The sequence below is a fragment of the Diabrotica virgifera genome, chromosome 4 (assembly GCF_917563875.1).
Source record: "Diabrotica virgifera virgifera chromosome 4, PGI_DIABVI_V3a".
In the NCBI taxonomy this organism is placed as follows: Eukaryota; Metazoa; Arthropoda; class Insecta; order Coleoptera; family Chrysomelidae; genus Diabrotica; species Diabrotica virgifera.
Window position 1 is genome coordinate 256,877,729 of NC_065446.1, and position 24,036 is coordinate 256,901,764.

At 30.9% G+C, this 24,036-nt stretch overlaps 2 long non-coding RNA genes across 2 annotated transcripts; both read right to left on the reverse strand.

Moving 5' to 3' along the window:
- Positions 1-6,939: 6,939 nt before the first annotated feature.
- Positions 6,940-8,465, reverse strand: LOC126884129 (uncharacterized). The gene is made up of 2 exons (XR_007697868.1): positions 7,972-8,465; positions 6,940-7,261 (listed from the first exon to the last, which is right to left on the reverse strand). It is a non-coding gene; the product is annotated as an uncharacterized LOC126884129 (long non-coding RNA).
- A 6,063-nt stretch (positions 8,466-14,528) lies between these two features.
- On the reverse strand, positions 14,529-16,053 carry LOC126884128 (uncharacterized). Its single transcript, XR_007697867.1, has 2 exons — positions 15,561-16,053; positions 14,529-14,850 (listed from the first exon to the last, which is right to left on the reverse strand). It is a non-coding gene; the product is annotated as an uncharacterized LOC126884128 (long non-coding RNA).
- Positions 16,054-24,036: the final 7,983 nt, after the last annotated feature.

The window sequence follows — 24,036 nt, forward strand, 5'->3', positions numbered from 1 at the left end:
ACCGTAAAATTAAAAGACAATTTAAAGGTAAAGTGTTTACTGCAAAAACCCATTCTTAATTACCAAGTTCCTCGGCTAGAAAAAACTTACAATCTAGTGATGCACTGCAAGCTCTTTAAGAATAAAAATTGGAAAAATATTGAATAAGCTGGTATTGGTGAAGCCAATAGAAGGAGCAGCGAGACATCAAAAGAGGTCAGAATTATGACAAAACATTAACCGACCATTTACAGCTTTTACTGGCCAGTGGGGGCACCCGATATGCACCAGACATCGCCGATTAGAAGAAAAAAAATAGTAAATATGAACATTTCATTCAATAGAAAAAATACTTTAAACGTGATTTTCTCGAAATCAAATTTTTCAAAACTGAGAGACGTTTTTCTGAAAATTTACTACACTAATCTCAATAAACCAACTTTTTTTGATACTTTATATAAACGACTAGATACTTTATATAAACTTTTGCGTTTAATGTCCTCTCTCAAAGATGCTTAGATATGAACCTGGATATTTATTCCTGTTTCATCGACTTCGAAAAAGCTTTCGACAGGGTCCGACATGAAAAACTAATAGAATTATTGAAAAACAGAGATATAGACAGACGAGATTTACGAATTATCATCAATCTGTATTGGAATCAAAAGGCCAATATAAAGATAGAAGAACAAGAAACCGAGGAGAGGGAGAGGAGTAAGACAGGGTTGTGTTCTGTCGCCGCTACTGTTTAACCTGTACGGTGAAGCCATATTTCAGTAAGCGGTAGCGGAGCTAAGTGATGGAATCTCTATAAACGGAAGAATAGTAAATAACATAAGATTCGCTGATGACACCGTTATAATGGCAGACACCCTGGAATCGCTACAAGAATTGCTAAATAGAATTAACGATTATTGCATTCGCTACGGACTAAAAATAAACAAGAAAAAAACTAAATTTATGATTGTCTCAAAAACAGAACATGAAAATGAAAGGTTAATGATAGAACAAACCCAAATAGAAAAAGTTAAGAGATACAAAAATCTGGGAACCTGGGTTGATGACAAAAATGACCAAAGCAAAGAAATTAAAGTCCGAATTGAAACTGCAAGGCAAGCATTTATAAAAATGAAGACACTGCTTACAAACAAAAACCTTCAGTTGCCTCTCAGATTGAAGGCTCTAAGATGCTACAGATTTTGCTGTACGGAATGGAAGCTTGGACATTGAAGAGACAACACATAAGAAGAATAGAAGCGTTCGAAATGTGGTGTTACAGAAAAATATTGAAAATTCAGTGGGTTCAAAGGATTACCAAAGTTGAAGTGCTACGACGTTTAAATAAGAAGTTAGAAATTATGAAAAGTATAAAAACTAGAAAACTGGAATATTTGGGTCACATTACCAGAGGAGAAACATATGAGTTGCTGAGAATTAGTTGCAAGGAAAAATCCAAAGAAGAAGAAGCATAGGAAGAAGACGCATCTCATGACTGAGGAACCTTAGAGAATGGTTTAACTGTAATTAATTACAACTATTCAGAGTAGCAGCCAACAAAGTGACCATAGCCATTATGATATCCAACCTCCGATAGGAGAGGGATCTTTAAGAAGAAGAATAAACGACTAATAAATAAACCTATGAAAAGTTAAAAAATGCCCCTTTCCTGTACAGGGGCAAATCCACCCCCAAGACACACCTTTGTTCGAGCTCCTTATAAAATCGTGTATAAAGGTTATAACTATATGAAAAAAATAACTTCTAAGGATTTATTAATTACCTTTAAGTCTGACGAACTGAATGCCGTTAAAATTAAAAGAAAATTGTTACAGGGCAGCAGAAAAGTGAAACAAGCAGAAGCAGAAAGAAGTGAAAGCAAAAAACGAAGACTTCTTCTGCAATGGTGAAAAACAAAAAAGATGTGGAAAACAAATAAAAAATAAAAATCCACAAGGAAGAATTTCCTGTAGCTGGCTGTATACCATTAATTACAAGTAAAATTTAATAAAAAATTTTGGTCCTGGTAAAAGGTATATTATTTTAAAAAGCCCTAGTGGGCTACCAACATCGAACAAAACGTTTTCGCTCTAAAAAGAGCATCATCAGTGTTGCAAGAACATGGTGAGCCAACCAAAAAGTACGAAGGTCAAAGCCTTTCAAAAATGGACTAAAAGTCACATCAAAATGCTAACATAGCAAATTCCAAAGGATGGATATAATCCCTAAGGATACGGCCCTAGGATAACATATGACTCCCACACGTTGTCAGTGGGTCAAAGGTAACAAATTAGGTCATTATGTTACAAGAGCTGACAGGCAATAAAAAATAGTTAAAAATTGTTTTTTTCCCATTTAAAAATAAAAGTCACCTTAAATAATTATATTGGGCAGTGTATAATCAATTTAGTAAATAAAATCGGTTTGTAATTTTTCATAATGTAAAATATGCGCTTATTGTTTGTTATCTGCGGATTATTCCCTTGAATAATTGAATCCATAATATCAAATGTGTCGGGATAAAATGTATTCAAATCCTTAAAATTTATCTAACGGCAATATCTGGCCGGATAGTTTCCCTGAGCATTTCGAGGCAATATTATAAAGCAGAAGGCATTAGCTTAAACTCAGGTCCGTCCGAGAGAAACGTGTCGTCTCAGTAAGAGCGCCCTAAATTGTAGTAAAGGTGTCAAGATAGGGCCAATTTAGTGGGCAATTGGACGCGAGTAATGCGCCCTTTAAAGGATTGACCAAGTTTGAAACGACTTTCGTGACATTATCCTGCGACTGGCCAGGCCATCACCGTCCTGGTCAGAAGATACGCCGGCATCCCCATTTTCTGAGGAAATGACTCGTACTGGACCAAAGGGCTAATTAAATACGATATAACTAACCCAGAATGTATTGGACGAGATAAGATTTTGCCGGCAATTTATTGCTTGATCAAAGTTTCGGGTCCTGAAATAGGATGTGGACCTATTCGAGAAGGGATTAATGACTACCTCTAATAATAATTAACTCTATCTCATTTCCGAGACATGCAAATATCTCTACAAGCCTAATCACACTTAAGACAAAAACTTATCGGATAAAGGAATCCATTAAATCGAAACTGGGCATAAAATTGACTGCTCGTCAAATGATACAAACTTGCTGCTAATACTATAAAATATTTATTATAAAAATTGCAAAACTGTTGCAAAAAATTATTAAGCCATAGCTTAATAGTTAATAATGAGCTAATGAGTTTGTTTTATTGATTACAATAAGGCGTTCGATAAAGTCCGACGCAACCATCTTATACAGTTGCTTAAAGATAAACACATTGATAATAAATACTTAAGAATAATAACTCATCTCTACTTTAACCAAACAGCAACGGTCAGAGTAGGTAAAGAACTTTCGGAGGAAGTAGAGATAAAAAAAGGCGTAAGACAAGCTTGCATACTCTCCCCCTTATTGTTCAATGTATACTCGGAAAAAATAATTTAAAAAATCACTCGAAAATGTAATAATTGGAATAAAAGTCAACGGCACACCCATCAACAATATCAAATATGCCGATGATACAATTAGTCGAGGCATTGAAGCACAAAAATAGGCCTTACTGTCGATTTTTGGCGCAGTAAGACAGATTTTAATGCAGTTTGGTGCGTTGGATTCGTGAGAATATCAGGAAACTTTGTGAACTAATGTAATGAATAAGAAATTTGTTATTGTTATTGTTAAATATTATTTATTTATTTTTTCTGACTTTAATTAAGCTTTGTCCATAAAATTTGTATTTTCAGTGACAATAAAGCATACTTCTATTCTATTCTATTCTATTCTATTCTATTCTAAATCTCAAATTGCATTTGTGCATTTCGGTAAATAGTGGGAAAAATTGACTCAATTTTCTTACTCGGGGGTTTTTGGGGTCGCTGAAAACGAATATGAAGTCGGCGAGAGTGTGCAAACTACCTGGTGCCTGCAGCGGGTGTAATAAACGTCTTCCTCTGGAGTATTATGGTAATTTATCATATAATTGGCTTAAACTCATTACTCGGGGGTTTTTGGGGTCGCTGAAAACGAATATGAGGTCGGCGAGAGAGTACAAACTACCTTGTGCCTACAGCGGGTGTAATAAACGTCTTCCTCTGGAGTATTGTGGTAATTTATCATATAATTGGCTTAAACTCATTACTCGGTGGTTTTTTGGTCGCTGAAAATGAATATGAGGTCGGCGAGAGTGTGCAAACTACCTGGTGCCTGCAGCGGGTGTAATAAACGTCTTCCTCTGGAGTATTGTGGTAATTTATCATATAATTGGCCTAAAATCATTACTCGGGGTTTCTTGGGGTCGCTAAAAATGAATATGAGGTCGGCGAGAGTGTGCAAACTACCTGGTGCCTGCAGCAGGTGTAATAAACGTCTTCCTCTGGACTATTACGGTAATTTGTTAAATAATTGGTCCAAACTTGTTACTCGGGGGTCTTTGGGGTCGCTGAAAATAAATATCGCAACGACTAAATTCTAATTTCATATCATTTAAAACAGTTTGAATTAAAGCGCAAGTGAATGATGTGGTTTTGCCTTGAGAGAAAATTACTAGATACAGAATGTACTTAATGGCTATTGCCAAAAATAAAAAGATTGTCATTGAAAAAATTCTTTCATCTGTTGATGCATTTACCCAGCATTTAAAAAGGCTATATTTACAAACACAAATTTGGCTGCATGGAGAGGACAGTGACATGAACCCAACCGATTGGGGATGGGAATTACAAAATAATGTACTAATTCCAGTTAGAATGACTCAGCCACCTGGTCCTCCATACATTTTAAATTTAATATTTTGTAGTTGTAAGTCAGACTGCGGCAACTTATGCGGGTGCAGGAAGCATGGGTTAGTTTGTAATTTAGCCTGCAAAAATTATGCAGGCTCTGATTGCACAAATATTGCATTGGACTCGACAGAGGAAGGCAATAATGAAGAAGAAGATGATAATGATGGAGAAAATGAATTTTAAAGATAAATTACGGTAAATTTTGAATAATGAACTTTTTTAACCATAAATACTTATATTATAATAATAAAAACTTATGTTTATTTATAATAAAAATACCACCCTTTTCGATCACTATAGTTACATCGAAGAAAATAGATTACCCCAAAAACCCCCGAGTAACGAGTTTAAACTAATTATATGATAAATTACCATAATACTCCAGAGGAAGACGTTTATTACAACCGCAGGCACCAGGTAGTTTGCACACTCTCGTCGACCTCATATTCGCTTTCAGCGACCCCAAAAACCCCCGAGTAAGAAAATTGAGTCAGTTTTTCCCACTATTTACCGAAATGCATTTTTGAAATGCATTTTTCTTATGCACAAATGCAATTTGAGATTTCTTATTCATTACATTAGTTCACAAAATTTCCTGACATTCTCATGAATCCAAAGCACCAATCCGCATTAAAATCCGTCTTACTGCAAAAAAATCGACACTTCAATCCTTCAATGCCTCGACTATATACTAATTGCAGAGAATATACAAGACCTACAGGCACTCTTAGATAATGTAGTAAATGCTAGTGAGGAAAGCGGACTAAGGCTTAACGCAAATAAAACAAAATTTATGACCATTTCCAAAACACAACAACAACACAGTTTTAACATAAGAGGGGTGCCAACAGAAAAAGTAAAAAATACAGATATCTTGGTACAATTATTAATGAGAATAACAAGTATACAGAAGAAATAAAAATGAGAATTGGACAAGCTACAGCAACATTTAACGAGATGAAAAGAGTATTATGCAGTAGAGACCTTAGTTTGCAACTCAAAATACGAATACTACGTTCATATATGTTTTCTGTGCTGCTGTATGGGGTGGAGGCCTGGACCTTAAAGAAAGAAATAAGCGATCGACTTGAAGCATCCGAGATGTGGACCGACCGAAGAATAATAAAAATAAGTTGGGTAGATAGAATAACAAATGTTGAGGTCCTCTGAAAGATGAAAAAGGATAAGAAAATTATGAATACGATTAAGATAAGAAAGTTACAATATCTCGGCCATGTTATGAGAGCGAATAAATATGTGTTGCAACAAACTATAATCCAGGGAAAAATACAGGAAAAACGAAGTATTGGAAGAAGATGCATCTCCTGGCTCAACAATCTGAGAAAGTGGTAAAATTGCAGTTCCGTCGACTTGTTCAGAGCTGCAATCTCAAAAGTGAAAATAGCTGTGATGATTACCAATCTCCATAGAGGAGATTGGTAATCATGTACCTAAAGAACTAAAGAGCTAATGAGCTTGTCTAGCCCAAAGAGAGCGTCAATTACTCCACATAAGCATAGCATAAATCATAAATGCAATAATACAAGCTCTGGTTATAGATACTGAAAGAAGTATATCGCGTGTATGCTGAAAAAAACTGTGACTTAATTATGATGTTAAATAATTGTTATTTATGCACCACGTCAGTAAAGACTCTTTATCGAACTCGTCTGTTACTCGCCTCGCTCGCTTCGCTCGGTCTGCTCGTAATATCATACTTGTTCTATTGTCACTTTACTGACTTGGTACATATATAAATAACTATTATTTAATGTCATAATGAAGTCGCAGTCTTTTTCAGCATACACACGGTATACTCCTTTGAGTATCGATAACCTGAACTTGTTGCATTTATATATATATATATATATATATATATATATATATATATATATATATATATATATATATATATATATTGTCATGATTTTAAATAGTTATTATGATTTTGTAAGATACTCAAACCATAGAATAGTTAAAATAATAGATAATTTAGTAATTTTAATAAAGCCCAAAGTATATGGATAATTTTTTTATTATTGCCACTTTTGAGGGGTATCGTTGATTGGAAGGTTGAGAAGAATGAGAATTAAAAAAAGAACTAAAGTTAGGAGAGCACTTAGTAATAATTAAATAGTTATAAGATGGTTTTATTTAAGTGTATAAAGGTAGAATTACATAAGAAATCAAAATAGGTAATCCTATATCAAAGATGATATTTCAATGACATATAAATTAGAAATTAGTAAATAGAATATATAATAATTTGAATTTTGAGTTTTACCAGAGAATTACTTCTATTTGTATCATACAATAGCCTTATTTGTTCGTAAGAATCATCAAAAGGTTCCATGTTTCCAAAAGTCACTTCGAAAGGAACTTCGTTAAGGTGATACGTCTTGCATCATTTAGCTGCATGTATAGATTTGTGAAATTATGTTGAAATAGACATTAATCTAAAATTTGAGAACAATAGTTAGTTCAATATTAATAGTATTAGTATAAATTTTAAAGAAAAATGTGGAAAATAGTTCAATAGAATCATAGCTTTGACAAGTGTCGAAACTATAGGTCAAATTAATGTATAAGAATGATATTTTGAGGAAATGGCTTATGCATATTCAATTGCTGATTTATTTTGTGTAAATTGAAAGTTATTTCAATCCTTTGTATGTAGTAATTGTGTAAATATTTGAATTTTAATATGTGAGTGTAAGTGATAAAGAAACTAAAAATGAAGTGTCGGACGTTGAAATGAACCCTAATAGAACTTTAATAAGGGCACCTAGCAAGAAGGAAATTATATCAAAATGAACTAGAAAGTTTAATCTATTCAAATCCCAGATTAGATTATACCCAAAGATTAGGATAGAATCACAATTTGGGTTCATATTTCCAAAATTTTCATCAAAATTATTATTTTGATGAAATGTCAAATTTATTGGAATTTTTTGATTGGTGAATTCAAATTTTCATAGCAAGGATTGTTATTAATAATTAATTTCCATTGGCTGTGAAGGGACGCCAAGCCAAAAGGAATCCATTTTAGAGAGACTTCTGCAGGCTTTTGAACAAGCAACACCTGTTTATAAGGAGCTCCGCAATTTTTTGAGAAAAATGCGGTAAATCGTAAAAATTTTAAATTAAAAACTTTTATTCTACTAACCTGTATAAATAATCTTCATGGTGAAGAAAAAATTTTCAAAAATGACCCTCAACTTTATAAGAAAAGTGAAAAAGTATTCCGATGCGGGTATCTACCATGTTTAGAACATTGTTCCAGTGAAAGAGGAGTTGATTTCTTCTTGGATCCGAAGAGACTTCATAGCAGTTTGGTTTATCTTCATATTACATCGTGAAAGGTTGTACTGAACAGTTTATATTTTTAATTGATCATGATCTAAAGTCAATGTTTTTCATTTTCTAGCTTTAGTATAACAAATTTTGAATATTCAAGATAATTTTGGGTTATCTTCGACTTAATTTTTTGTCAAATACTTTTATTTTTTTTTTATATAGTTAAATTCATTGCATCGTATTTCTTCCTTCAGACTTTCGACTAGATAACCTAAAATAAATAATTTAGCGTTAGATAGATCAGCAAATATTTCAAGTTGATATCATATTGATCTGATCTATATTATTGTATAATTACCTTGTATTTTTTTTGATGTTGCATAACAAAGCCTTTATTTTCAATATATTTCCAAATTCGTGTACAATATTCGACAGTCTTTTGTTATTTATCAATCATTTCATATAGCTGTATTTTTGTGTCGTTTGTTTAGTTGATATTTCAGAAATCTTTTCTCACACCTCCACAGATAGGAGATCTCATGCAGAATTCACTTTATAACTGAGCTAGTAAGGTAAGTGATTAATAGATGGCGCCGGGCAAAATCAATATTAAAATCAATTATTAAATCAGTATATTTAAAAATATAATTAAATAAAATAATAAATAATTAAATTAAAATAAAAATAAATAAAAAAATAATTCTATAATAAATAAATAAAATAATTAAATTAAATAAAAATAATAAAATAATAATAAAAATAAATTAAATAAATAAAATAAATAAATCCGCGTATATATAAAAATATATAATAATTGGCACAACCAACAAAAAATAAAATAAATTATTATATATAAAGAAATATATAATAATTGGCGCCCAACGTGGGGCGATAAGATAAATATAGGGCAAAATTGTCACATATTAAATAATCAATATTAAAATTTTGAGTCTGATATATTCTACAAAATGGCAGATGGACGTAGATCTGTTTCGAAGACGACAAAGGAAGAAGAGGAACAGAAACAAGAAAAGTCTGACCTTGAAAAATTCATGGAGTTAATATTGACAAAGATAGAAGAAAATAATAATAAAATAGAAAGAAAATTAATTCACTTAGATGAAAATAACAAGAAAATGGGAGCTAAATTAGAGGGAAATAGTAAATCAATAGAACAAAAATTAGAAGAAAATAGTCGAAAAACAGAAGAAAATAATAAATCAATAGAACAAAAATTAGAAGAAAATAGTCGAAAAACAGAAGAAAATAATAAATCAATAGAACAAAAATTAGAAGAAAATAGTCAAAGGGTAGAAGAAAAATTAGAAGAAAATAGTCAAAAGATGGAAGACAAGTTAGAAGAAAATAACAGAAAAGCAGAAGAAAATAGTCAGAGGTTGGAAAAGAAACTTGAAGAGAACATTAAAAGAATAGAAGAACAGATGGAACAGAGAATAAATAAGAGTATTGGAGAAGTGAAAATGTTGTACGGAGAGATCATGAATAAACATGAAAATTTAGAAACTAAATTAACTGTTGAAAATCAAGAGATTAAAACACAAATACAACAGCATAAAGAAAGAATAAATATAGTAGAAGAAGATATAGAAAAGGAAGCAGAGTGGACGAACAGAAGATTCATCATGGTAGATGAAAACATAAATCAAATCAAGAAAGATCAGAAAACATCCAAGGAAAAGGAGGATCAATTGGAGAATAAATTAAAGTTTGAAGTAAAAGAAGTTAAACAAGAGATAGAAAAGATGGAGAAGAAGATTAGGAATACAACAAAAGGAACAATAGTCCATACTATAGAAACATCGGAGAACAGAATTTATTTTAATGGGGACTATAAATCTCAACATCCAGTACCATTTATTCGTATACTCACAACCAAATATTTGCAATACAATGACTTCGACGAATTTCGTGAAGTCATTAGAAATCAGCTGAAGGGTGAAGCGTTGATTTGGTATACGAATGTGGAGAATGAGATCCAAGATTTTGATGGTTTTAAAGTGAAGTTTTTGGAATTTTTCTGGGGACAGTCCAGACAACAAGTTGTGAGAGCAGAATTGTTTGGAGGAAGATATAACTCCAACTCTAGAACAAGCATGCATCTGTATGCTATGAGATTATATAGTGCTGCCCAGTATCTGGATGGAAAACTCACAGAGAAGGAACTGGTGAACCACATAATAGTCCATTTTGAAAGTCAGATAGAGAATATCCGACTAAATTTCCATTTTACTGACTTCAACATGCTCTGCAATTTTCTTATTGAAAAGGAAAAAGCTTTTCAAAGTTATAGAAGCAGAAATAATAATAATGGCAATTTTCAAAATTTTATTGATAGTAATAATTACAATGACAACAGATATGATAATAATAATAACAATAATCAAACTTGGAATAATAAAAATAACAATAATAATAACAATAACTATAACAATCAAAACAGAAGTCAAAATAATAGATCAAATTATAATTATAATAATAATAGAAATAACAATGGACGTGGAGGTTATAATAATTATAACCAAAATAATAATAATAATAGGGGATATAATAATTACAGAGATAATAATTATAGAAATAATGGTGATAGAAATAACTCTAATGGTAATAATAATTTTTACAATAATAATGACAATAATGGTGATAGCAGACGATCACCAAGACGAGATATGGGTAATTCGAGTTCGAATCAGCCTTCCAACCAAAATAGTAGAAATAGTGATAATAGGGCACAATTTAGTGTAAATAATATAGTCATGGATGGTGAAATTTCTGATCAACCATCAACGTCATCAGGTGTTCAAATGGAGTCATTTGAACAGAATTTTGTAGATCGCACCTGCTAGGCAATATAGCAACCAAACTGTACGAGCATCATAGGGAATTTTTGGACATGGGAGCTAATGTTGTATTGAAAAAGTTCAGGGGATTAATTTTTATTAAAGTTCAATTTTGTGGTAAATATTTTAAAGTTTTATTGGATACAGGGTCAGAGATTTCCTTAATTAGTGAAGATGTCATTAAAAATTTGAATTTAGAAGATTCATGTTTTAAAATTCCTAAGTTAAGTTTAGTAGGTGCAAATAATAAAACGATTACACATGTTAATAAAAGTATTGTTGGTCATATTAAATTAATTAAAAAAGATTATATTCTACAACTGATTGTCATTGATAAGATGAAATATGATATTATGATTGGATCGGATATGTTAGATAAAATGGGTATGGTAATCAATTATGAGAAAGGTTTGGTACAAGTAGAGGAGGAGTATGTGAAATTTGAGGAAGAATTATGTCCAGAAAAGGGCAAGGAATTGATGAATATGAGGAGAATGTATATGGAGGATAATGAAATATTTAATGAATTAAGTCCAGAAAAGGGCAATGAATTGATAAATAATGATTATATAGATATTAATAATGTATTATATGAAGATGTTGATGATGAGGTGTGGAAAAGTAGTATGGATATAATGGAGGAGGAAGTGATATGTAAGAAAGAGTGGATAGGAGAAGTGAAGAAAATATTATTAAAGTATGAAGGACTCATAAATGAGGAAAATAGATTTGCTAGTGATTATGTTCACAAAATAGAAGTTAGAAATATCCAAGATTTTAGACCGAAAACATATCCGATACCATATAGATACCGAAGTGAGGTAAATAGAGAAGTAGAAAAGATGTTAGAAAATGGAATAATAGAAAAATGTAATACAAGAATAATAAATCCAATTGTTGTAGTCAAAAAGAACAGTGGAGAATTAAGACTTTGTCTAGATGCAAGAAATTTAAATAATCACACCATACCGCAATACGAAGCACCTGCTACAACGGAAACTATTTTCGGGAGAATAACGGGGGCAAAATATTATAGCAAAGTAGATTTGAGACATAGTTTTTGGTTAATTCCTTTAGCCCATGAATCCAGAGATTATACAGCTTTCATGATAGATGGTGTTCTGTACAGATTTTGTGTTGTGCCTTATGGTTTGCAAAGTTCATGTAGTGCTTTAGTTCGTGCTCTTCATAATATTTTAGATAAATATGATGATTTTATTCTTCATTATATAGACGATATCCTTATACTTTCAAAAGACGAATTTTCACACCTAAAACATATTGAAATATTATTAAGAGAATTAGATTTAGCGGGTCTTAAAATAAATATAAAGAAATGCCAATTTTTTCAAGATAGTGTTACATTTTTGGGATATAAAATAGATAATTTGGGAGTTTCAATGGACGAGGAGAGAGTAGAAAGAATAAAGGAGTACCCTACTCCTAAAAATATTAAAAATTTGCGTGGTTTTCTTGGTTTGATCAACTATTTTAAAAGGCTTGTGCCTGATTTGAGCCAAAAGATAGTTCCTTTAAATCATTTACTCAAGAAGGGAGTGAAATGGTATTGGGGTAAAGAGCAACAATTAGCGTTTGAAAATATTAAAAATCAGTTTTGTCAAAATTTGAAGATATATCATCCTGATTATAGCTTGCCATTTATTTTACGAACAGATGCATCTATGCATAAGTTATCAGGAGTATTATTGCAATGTCAGAATGAGATAGAAGTACCTATCAGTTTTGTATCTCGTTTAACTAGATCATATGAGCAAGGATATAGTGTTGGAGAATTGGAATTTGCTAGTATTGTATTTTGTGTTAATAAGTTAAGATTTTATTTATTAGGTGGCAAATTCTTTATAGAAACAGATCATTTATCATTGATTAATGTTATGAATAATCGTTTATTGAACAATCGCATACATAGGGGAGCTTTGTTACTCCAAGAATATGATTTCAAAATAAAATATATATCAGGTAAACTTAATATAGTAGCCGATGCATTGTCAAGAGACAATGAAATCAGAAATGTCAGTGAAAACAAGGTATATATTGGAATAAACATTATGAATGAAATGGAAGGATTGTTTTCACTCGATACCATTAGACAGGATCAATTGACTTTGAGGGAAAGTGACAAACGACGAACTATAATAATAAATGACTTTTACATCAAGAGAGTAAAACAACAGGAATGTTATGTTGTATCACAAGATTTGGCACAGGAGATTTTGTTGAATCTACATGTCAATAATGGGCATGCAGGTAGTAGGAAAATTTGGTTAATGTTCAGAGAAAATTATATAAGTAAACAGGACAAAACAATAATTAAAAACATTACTAAGCAGTGTGACATATGTCAAAGGAATAAACATCGAAATATTGTGAACTTTAATACACCTAAAAACATTTTAGCTAGGGAACCATTGGAAATTGTTGCTGTAGATTTTTTAACAGATTTAATACCAACAGAAACAGATGAGAAGCATATTTTTATTATTGTAGATATTTTTTCAAAATTTATTAAATTATATCCAACCAGCAGAACTAATGTAGAGTCAATAAAATCAGCATTTTTTAATTATTTTGAAAATGTAGGTAAACCCAAAACATGCATTGCAGACAATGCAACTTATTTTCAGAGCCACAGATTTAAACAATTTTGCCAACAGAATAATATCCAACTTCAATTTACAAGTATTAGACATCCACAATCAAATCCATCAGAAAGATACATACAAGAAATTATTAAATTTTTAAGAATCTATGTACAAGAACAGATAAATTGGTCACAACATTTGACAGTTATTGAAAACAACATGAACTTCTTACCAAATACGGTTACTGAACAAATTCCTTATTATCTGATGACTGGACAACAACCTGATAGACCATGGACTATACAAAATGATGTCACGTATAGACAAGCTATGGACCAAGCCAATAGAAATATACAGCGCAGTGGGGAAAAATATTTAAATAGAATGTCTAAGAAAATGAAGGGTAGGAAAGTTAATTTTGAGCAAGGGGATTTAGTTTTGTTAAGAGCACATAGAATAACCAACTTTAGGGAAAATTTGTGTGCGAAGCTTATGTCAATTTTTGAAGGTCCATATAGGATTCGAAATAATGACGGACAGAATTCCTATGAATTGGAATATATTGATGGAGGAGGATTTAGAGGCATTTTTAATATAAACGATTTGTATAAATATTACCAAGGATAGATTAAAGTTTATAGGATAAGTAATTTTTTTTTAAATAAATATAATTTATATAATAGTTAAAATTTTAAATGAAAAATTTAAATTTTACTTAAGAAAAATTATCAATTTTTCATTTAGGGCAATTGTCATGATTTTAAATAGTTATTATGATTTTGTAAGATACTCAAACCATAGAATAGTTAAAATAATAGATAATTTAGTAATTTTAATAAAGCCCAAAGTATATGGATAATTTTTTTATTATTGCCACTTTTGAGGGGTATCGTTGATTGGAAGGTTGAGAAGAATGAGAATTAAAAAAAGAACTAAAGTTAGGAGAGCACTTAGTAATAATTAAATAGTTATAAGATGGTTTTATTTAAGTGTATAAAGGTAGAATTACATAAGAAATCAAAATAGGTAATCCTATATCAAAGATGATATTTCAATGACATATAAATTAGAAATTAGTAAATAGAATATATAATAATTTGAATTTTGAGTTTTACCAGAGAATTACTTCTATTTGTATCATACAATAGCCTTATTTGTTCGTAAGAATCATCAAAAGGTTCCATGTTTCCAAAAGTCACTTCGAAAGGAACTTCGTTAAGGTGATACGTCTTGCATCATTTAGCTGCATGTATAGATTTGTGAAATTATGTTGAAATAGACATTAATCTAAAATTTGAGAACAATAGTTAGTTCAATATTAATAGTATTAGTATAAATTTTAAAGAAAAATGTGGAAAATAGTTCAATAGAATCATAGCTTTGACAAGTGTCGAAACTATAGGTCAAATTAATGTATAAGAATGATATTTTGAGGAAATGGCTTATGCATATTCAATTGCTGATTTATTTTGTGTAAATTGAAAGTTATTTCAATCCTTTGTATGTAGTAGTTGTGTAAATATTTGAATTTTAATATGTGAGTGTAAGTGATAAAGAAACTAAAAATGAAGTGTCGGACGTTGAAATGAACCCTAATAGAACTTTAATAAGGGCACCTAGCAAGAAGGAAATTATATCAAAATGAACTAGAAAGTTTAATCTATTCAAATCCCAGATTAGATTATACCCAAAGATTAGGATAGAATCACAATTTGGGTTCATATTTCCAAAATTTTCATCAAAATTATTATTTTGATGAAATGTCAAATTTATTGGAATTTTTTGATTGGTGAATTCAAATTTTCATAGCAAGGATTGTTATTAATAATTAATTTCCATTGGCTGTGAAGGGACGCCAAGCCAAAAGGAATCCATTTTAGAGAGACTTCTGCAGGCTTTTGAACAAGCAACACCTGTTTATAAGGAGCTCCGCAATTTTTTGAGAAAAATGCGGTAAATCGTAAAAATTTTAAATTAAAAACTTTTATTCTACTAACCTGTATAAATAATCTTCATGGTGAAGAAAAAATTTTCAAAAATGACCCTCAACTTTATAAGAAAAGTGAAAAAGTATTCCGATGCGGGTATCTACCATGTTTAGAACATTGTTCCAGTGAAAGAGGAGTTGATTTCTTCTTGGATCCGAAGAGACTTCATAGCAGTTTGGTTTATCTTCATATTACATCGTGAAAGGTTGTACTGAACAGTTTATATTTTTAATTGATCATGATCTAAAGTCAATGTTTTTCATTTTCTAGCTTTAGTATAACAAATTTTGAATATTCAAGATAATTTTGGGTTATCTTCGACTTAATTTTTTGTCAAATACTTTTATTTTTTTTTATATAGTTAAATTCATTGCATCGTATTTCTTCCTTCAGACTTTCGACTAGATAACCTAAAATAAATAATTTAGCGTTAGATAGATCAGCAAATATTTCAAGTTGATATCATATTGATCTGATCTATATTATTGTATAATTACCTTGTATTTTTTTTGATGTTGCATAACAAAGCCTTTATTTTCAATATATTTCCAAATTCGTGTACAATATTCGACAGTCTTTTGTTATTTATCAATCATTTCATATAGCTGTATTTTTGTGTCGTTTGTTTAGTTGATATTTCAGAAATCTTTTCTCACACCTCCACAGATAGGAGATCTCATGCAGAATTCACTTTATAACTGAGCTAGTAAGGTAAGTGATTAATAGATGGCGCCGGGCAAAATCAATATTAAAATCAATTATTAAATCAGTATATTTAAAAATATAATTAAATAAAATAATAAATAATTAAATTAAAATAAAAATAAATAAAAAAATAATTCTATAATAAATAAATAAAATAATTAAATTAAATAAAAATAATAAAATAATAATAAAAATAAATTAAATAAATAAAATAAATAAATCCGCGTATATATAAAAATATATAATAATTGGCACAACCAACAAAAAATAAAATAAATTATTATATATAAAGAAATATATAAGAATATATATATATATATATATATATATATATATATATATATATATATATATATATATATATATATATATATATATATATATATATATATATATATCAATCGGTTTTAAAACGTCTTGCGACGTTGTCCGATGCCTAATTTCCATGACACTCTATCATCCCATTGGCCCTCTCTAAGATCTCTTGCGCTCATCGCCTTCGTTATTCCCTCTCTCCAAGATTTCTTGGGTCTTCCTCTCTTTCTGCGGTTTGGTGGTACCCATTGCATAATTATTTTAGGGAGTCTTGAGTTATCCATCCTCTGGACGTGTCCGTACCATATCAGCTGTATATATATATATATATATATATATATATATATATATATATATATATATATATATATAGCATAGGCGGTTCATATGGTATAAAAAGGGGTTTTTTAAAATGTAACACCCTGTAATTAAAAAATGGGCAATTGCCCTTAAATAAAACTTATACCAGAAAATTAGTCACTTACTTGTGATTAATTTCCCTTGGGTTTCTTCTTAATTTTCATTACAGTTAGGAAAAAATATATTTTTTTAAAACATCTTTTTTAAAAACTTGTCAACTTTGGGGCGCCACCCCCGCTAAACGGTGGGTGATAGACATATGCTGTAGGAAAATAAATAGTAGGAAATATAGTCCTCTTCATTTTACTATTAAGTAAATTTTTTGCAAAACGTACAGGAAGGGCTTCGTTTCGCAAAAACCACAAATTATCCCATTTAAGGGGATGAAAAGGGGGGTTCCGGGGCTAATTTTTTTAAGAAAAAGTTGGTCCCATAATAAACACCCCTTGATTTACTAGAAAAAAAAATAAAACCGGACTTGTGTCCATTTTGCGAGGTTTAACCTCTGTTTCCTACACTACAACCTTTTTCTCTGTTCTTTGTTTCAGTGGCCAAACGACATTGTCATATGTGATTACACTTTTAAGTATGATATTGTATATATGATATGTTTGTTCGTTTTAGATATTGTTTGGAAAAGTGTGACCTTTGTCCTTGTTTTCTAATATTAATTTAAAAAAATCACTATGAAAAAAAAATGTTTATTATGTTCTTAGCCTAAAAGGTCGGTCAGGATTAGATAACTTTAACTAAGAGAACTAATTAGATAACTTAGATAATATATATTAGGTTTATGTATGTACTACTTACTTTATTTTTGGCCGCATAGGCCAATATTAATCCTAAAGCCAATAAGAAAAAGATATTGTTTGGTCTATTAAAAGTACAATTAGTTAATGAGGCATTTTCAAAATTGAAACCGTGCAAAAATGTTCCCGACTCTTGATACGCATTGGTAATTGTTGATGATACTGATATTCGAGCACAATTTTCAGCAGTCATTCCCGATGTTGGCGAATCATGAGGGTTTAAAATTTTTTGAGCATTATCGTTCTTATTTCTTATTGAATCCTCTATATATCCTTCGGCAACCGTGCTTGATTTCCAGCCCCCATGTCGTTTGAGGCATTCTAGATTTTGCTACGTTTGAAGAAAAAATAGTATACTTTATTCGGCAAAGAAGCGACTTTTCTTGACTTGCCCTCTCAAGATATCGGGTGCGTCAAGAAAAATCATGCTTCTCCGCCTCATAAAGTAATATACTATTGTAGAAGAAGGCATTATTTTTATTTTCAATTCAGAGACCATTACCCCCTTTCTATGGCCATTTCGAACCCTTTAGTTCTCATCAGGAAAGTTATCTTTTGGTTTCGACAATTTGTTAATATACTATTATTATCAGTGTGTATTTTATTGTGGTAATACTTGAAATTATATCTACATCCCTAAAAATAGCAGATGATGTTGAAATTTACCGTTTAACATCAATGGAAATCAGTAGGTATGTATATTCTTACAGAAGTTTGGAATAATGTGTTTACAATTTTATGTTTTTATAATATATTTGCGCACAAAAGTACATGGAAGATATTTTTCATAAATATTCAAACCATTTATTGGCTTAGAACAAAGGAAAAGTCACATATTAAATATTTTACAGCTTCAACGATATTTATTATGGGACCAATTTTTTACAAAATATACCATACATTGGTACTTAAGGATTTAAAATGGTACAGATTTGCAAAATACTTATTTTTGGTTAAAATCACCTGTGGAATCTATTTTTTTATTTTGTTTATTTTGGAAGCTTGTACAATTCTGGCATCAAAGTATGAAGCACTGAAAGAATATATACAATCTGCCATGTTTGTTAATAAAAATAATCTATTGTATAAAAAACGAAGAGATGAGATCCAGAAATGTATCTTATTAATAAAAACTATTGTAAATGTCGTTAATGAAACCACAGGAAAACTGATAACTGTTGTATTGTTGCTATCATTTTTAAATGCGTTATCTATATTTAATTTCTTTTTGTTTATTTACGAACGTTATGGATACAACGGAATAATTTCTAGTGCTCCGTTTTTTGGAAACACTTTTGTATATTTGGTAAGTATATGTTGTCATTCCATCAGGGGCGTAGCTACCGCCGTATCAGCCGTATCAGCCGTATCAATTATACGGGGCCCCCGGCATTCAGGGGCCCCAGCGCGCCATTTTAAAACAAAATTCCATTCAAAAAATTGAACAAAATATTTTACAATTATTTCACTAATAAAACGCATTGAAATAGTGTAAATTGTTTGGATATCGACATTTTCGTGTAATGGATTCTTGATCTATATTATAAACTATAGTGTACAGATATCTATCTATTTCCTGCCTCTCGCCGTTCTATATCAACAGAGCTTTTTTGTTTTTAAGCTACTTTTTATTGTCTATTCACCGTTGGCTGTGTGTGAGACATTGTATATTGTAGAATGGCAAAGTGCAATATATTTAATCGCTTTACCTTTGAATATTTGAAACATTGAAACACTGTTTGTTGCTTGCATTTATTTTCATGTTATCTGTTCTTTATCTAAATGTTATTGTATTTAGGTACATATTTTGCAGTCGCTCGTCATTAAAGAACAGAGCTTATTTGTTTACGCTTATTTTCAATTTATATTCACCCTTGGCTTGAAAAAACTAAATCTGTTTTAAAGCAATGAGTTTCAACAATTCAAGTCTATTTTTCGACTTTGATTTATTAGAGTTTATTAGATTTATTATTATTATCTATATTTGGGTGTTATACGCAGCACTTATTAGTTCCTAAGGTTGTAGCAAGTTACAATTTATTTAAATTTTGCAATATACAGGATGTTTCAAAATATTAAGATTTAATTCAAATAACCTTGTCCGAAAATGCTTCCTAAAGGAGCTGGAGCTCTTTGAAGAAGGTGTCTTGTAATTATTTTTTTAAATACCCCCAGAACACTACTTCTATGTAGAGAAACGAAAACTGGTACACCTATTTATCTTCCAGAGATAAATCGACTCCATAAATTACAAATTTCTAGTACCGGTCATAGGCGTCCGTTGTGGGTAGGGTAATGGTTATTATTTTATAGCATAACATTTTTTTCTTTTTAACTTTTAAGCCCCTTTGACACTGGATTATTAAAATGTGAAGTATCTAGTAATAAAAGTACTCTTGTTTTAAATCGGCAGGATTCACCGTTTTCTAGAGATGTCGTTTTGAAAATTTTGTGTTTTTTAATTTGAGAAAAATTTTCAAAAAAAAACTATGAAAACATAAAACAAAAACTGGTAGATTTATTCCAGAGATGAATCGATTTCATCATTTGCGAATTTCTCGTACCGGTCATATTTGTTCGTTTTGGGTAGGTCAACGGATATTTTATCGCATTATTTTTTTTGTCTTTAATTTTGAAGCATTTTTGACACTAGATTATTAAATTATGAGGTATTCTAGTACTAAAAGTTACTCTTGCTTTAGGTCGGTAAAACACACCGTTTCTTTGAAATTTTTTTCAAATTTTGTTCAAATTCAAAAAACGGAAAATTTTCAAATCAATTTTTCTAGAAAACGATATATTCTACCGACTTCAATTAATAGTAATTTTAAGTAGTAGAATACCTCATAATTTAATAATTCAGTGTCAAAAATACTTAAAAGTTAAAGACAAAATAGTTATGCGATGAAATAACTGTTGCCCTACCCAAAGAGGACGCATATGACCGGTACTAGAAATTCGCAATTTAGAAATCGATTTATCTCTAGAAGGTAAATAGACGTACCAGTTTTCGTTTTTCTAAATAGAAGTGTTCTAGAGATATTAATAAAAACTAGTTAAAAGACACCATCTTCAAAGAACTCCAACTTCCTTAGGAAGCATTTTCGTAGTAGGTAATTTGGGTTAAACCTTAATATTTTGAGCCCAGGAATCTACAGTTGTTAAAATATTTTCAATTACTAATGAAACATCTTGTATAGTTTTGTTTAATTTTATTGTCAAATTATTTTGTAATAATATTGACGATTTATGTAATTTTAGTAAACTGTATTTGTTATTGATTTTTTTTTCTTACTCTTTGTAAGCTTTGTCCATAAAATTGTAAAATTTCCAGTGACAATAAAGCATATTTCTATTTTATTCTATAGAAGCGGTTTTGATTCTTTTGTTGAACATTCTTTTAGCACTACGCCATATCAGTAGTGGAAAAGGGCCTCGCGAAAAACTTTGATATGGGGCCCCTGCTGGGCTAGCTACGCCACTGCATTCCATCGTTTTCACGGTCTTGATCCATGGTCCAGGATCCAATGATCGCCTTCCTATTGGGGAACTCCATCTCTTTCTTATTCTATTGGTTGTCATTTGGCTTATGTGATCATTTCATTTTGCTTTTCTATTTCTTATTTAGTTCTTGATGTTCTCCACTATAGCGATACGCTTTAATTACTATTTTTGCTAATTCTATTTTCTTAATATAATTTTACATCTAATGTAATGATAGTTGCCTACCCTAAAGTAAGTATTAATTCCCTTCTGTTTGATTCTATAATTTTTAATTTTAATCCATCATACTTATTTAGGTTAAATTATTTTCAATCCCAACAAATATTTTTCACTACTGTTATTATTTAAATACATATTAACATAAAATTTATACTCTTTTGGCTGAATTAACTACACATATTAGATTCTGTTAAGGTGCGGTGTCAGTCTGGTAATGACATCCTTCCGGGGGTCATTCCGATCAGTTGTCACCTAAACTCTGCCATGTAAGGTTCCACCTACAATTTTCCAACCAATATAGTTGATGTCATGTGATGCCAGGGGTAATTCTGAAATATTTTTAACATCCTTCAAAATAAGATAACATAATGTAACCCCAACTGTTTAAAATCAATTTAAGGGTTTTTACCCGTACATTTTGGTGGCTTAAAACATGTAAACCTGTAAGTATAACTATCTATTCACTATTTTTATCTTTGTCAAAATTTAACCTCACGTTTGTTTTACTTATAGAGTTATACTTATTTTAAGTGATAACACTGATGATGGAATATTGATTCCGAAAACGTTTTGTTGTGATATAGGCCTTTTTAGGGATGTTAAATACACATATCTTTTACAAAATAAGGTTTTTATTTTTTTTTTCTATTTTCTTAATGTTTAATTACTTTTCTCAAAACGAAACGGCATTGGTCATTTAAAATCCACATGTGATATACGAACCATATGCCGTTGATTTCGAGAACGAAATATTATCCCTTAAACAAATTGTGTAAGGTTAATGTTTCTTTCAAAGAAACACCAATGGATTACTATGCCCCCAGAGGCCACACTCGTTATTATGTCAATTTCTTAAAATCCAAAAAGGTTTTTAATCCTTAAAAGGCAGATGCAGGATTTATGGCCCTTTCTGGTCATTATCTGAAAACCGCAAAATGAGTTGACATAATAAGGGTGCTACGGAGTACAGTCTCTTCACAGCATGCGAACCATGCAGACACGCCCGCACTCTCGCTAACAATCAACCCTCTTCCGAGATATAAGCAAACACCTTTTTTGTTAGCAAAATAAATAAATATTTTACTGTTCGTTTGTTACACTTATTTTCATTATTTCAAATAATTGTTTCCGTCAACACACACCAACGGAACATTATACCACTTTGCATCTCCGTCGTACTTCTAGCTGTGTTCCATAGTGTTTAGGGTAGAGGTGTAATTAGGATGATCCTAAGGGGGGGGGTTACAACTACTTGATGGTCTCTAGGGGGTATGGAATAGTAATGGTGTTAAGCGTATAGAGCTCAAAGTAAATCCAAATGGGGGGTTATAACCCCCAAAACTCCCCTGGTTACACCTATGGTTTAGGGAATATCTCTTAACAACCTATTATTTAGTTTGTTTTAATACAATTAATCAATTTAATTTAAGATCTAAATGACCGTTTCATATCACAACACCAGATTTATTTTTTCTATTTTCATACTATAATAGGTTTGTTCTAGCAAACAGTCAAACTAGTCAGAAACCGTCAGCAAACAGTTGGTCAGTGAGAGAACATAATACGGTCACCAGTGCTATCTCCTCTACTCGCGCTCGCGCTGGTTCACTATTTGCTGATGGTTTCAAACCGTTTGAAACTTATGCTAGAACAAACCTAATATATCAATTATGATTTCAATACCTGTATCATAATGAACTTATCGTGAACTTTATCGCATTCGCGATAAAGGTGGCGCACGTGCAGTGACCAATGGCGAGTTAAATACATACGCTTTGACAATTCTCAACAGTAAACAAACTGTCAAACTGACAAACTACTTGCGTTACAAAATTTATTAATTTGAATATATTTTTTGTTGTGAATGATCTTAGAAAAAATCGTGTTTAGGACTTGCATTTAATTATCATTATAAAGCTCGTACTCTATACGTTTCGGCTCATTTCGTATCCCTCATACTCACTTCATAATGACCATCATTAAATGCTCGTTGCATAATATACTATTATTCATTAATCCATTAAGCTACAATTAGGTCTTAATGGAAACAGTAATTATTTAATACAAGTACAGATACATGTTTTACATACCCCTTTTTACATACCCTTGGTCAAGTTTGGACAATCACTGGCCTAAATAAATAATATTAAATTCCAATTAAATTAGTTTCACAGTAAATAAGAGACTGAAACAGGGTGACCCTCTATCCACAGTCTTATTTGACTTGGTACTAGAACACGTAGTAAGAAAAATAAGAATTAATACAAGCGGTACCATATTTAATAACAGACAGCAGTTTATAGCTTACGCTGGTGATCTAGTCATCCTAACAACAACAAAGCAACACCTCCAAGAAATCTTCCCAAAGTTCGAAGTGGAAGCAAAAAGGTATGGATGAAGAATCAACCAACGAAAAACCCAATACATGGTGATGAAAGGAGATATAAAGAAAGGAGATAACTATATAAAAATGAAAGGAGGAGATGATAAATATAAATTTAAGGACGTATCAGAATTCGATTACCTGGGAGTGACGGTAACTAATACTGGAATGGAAGGAAAAAAATAGATAA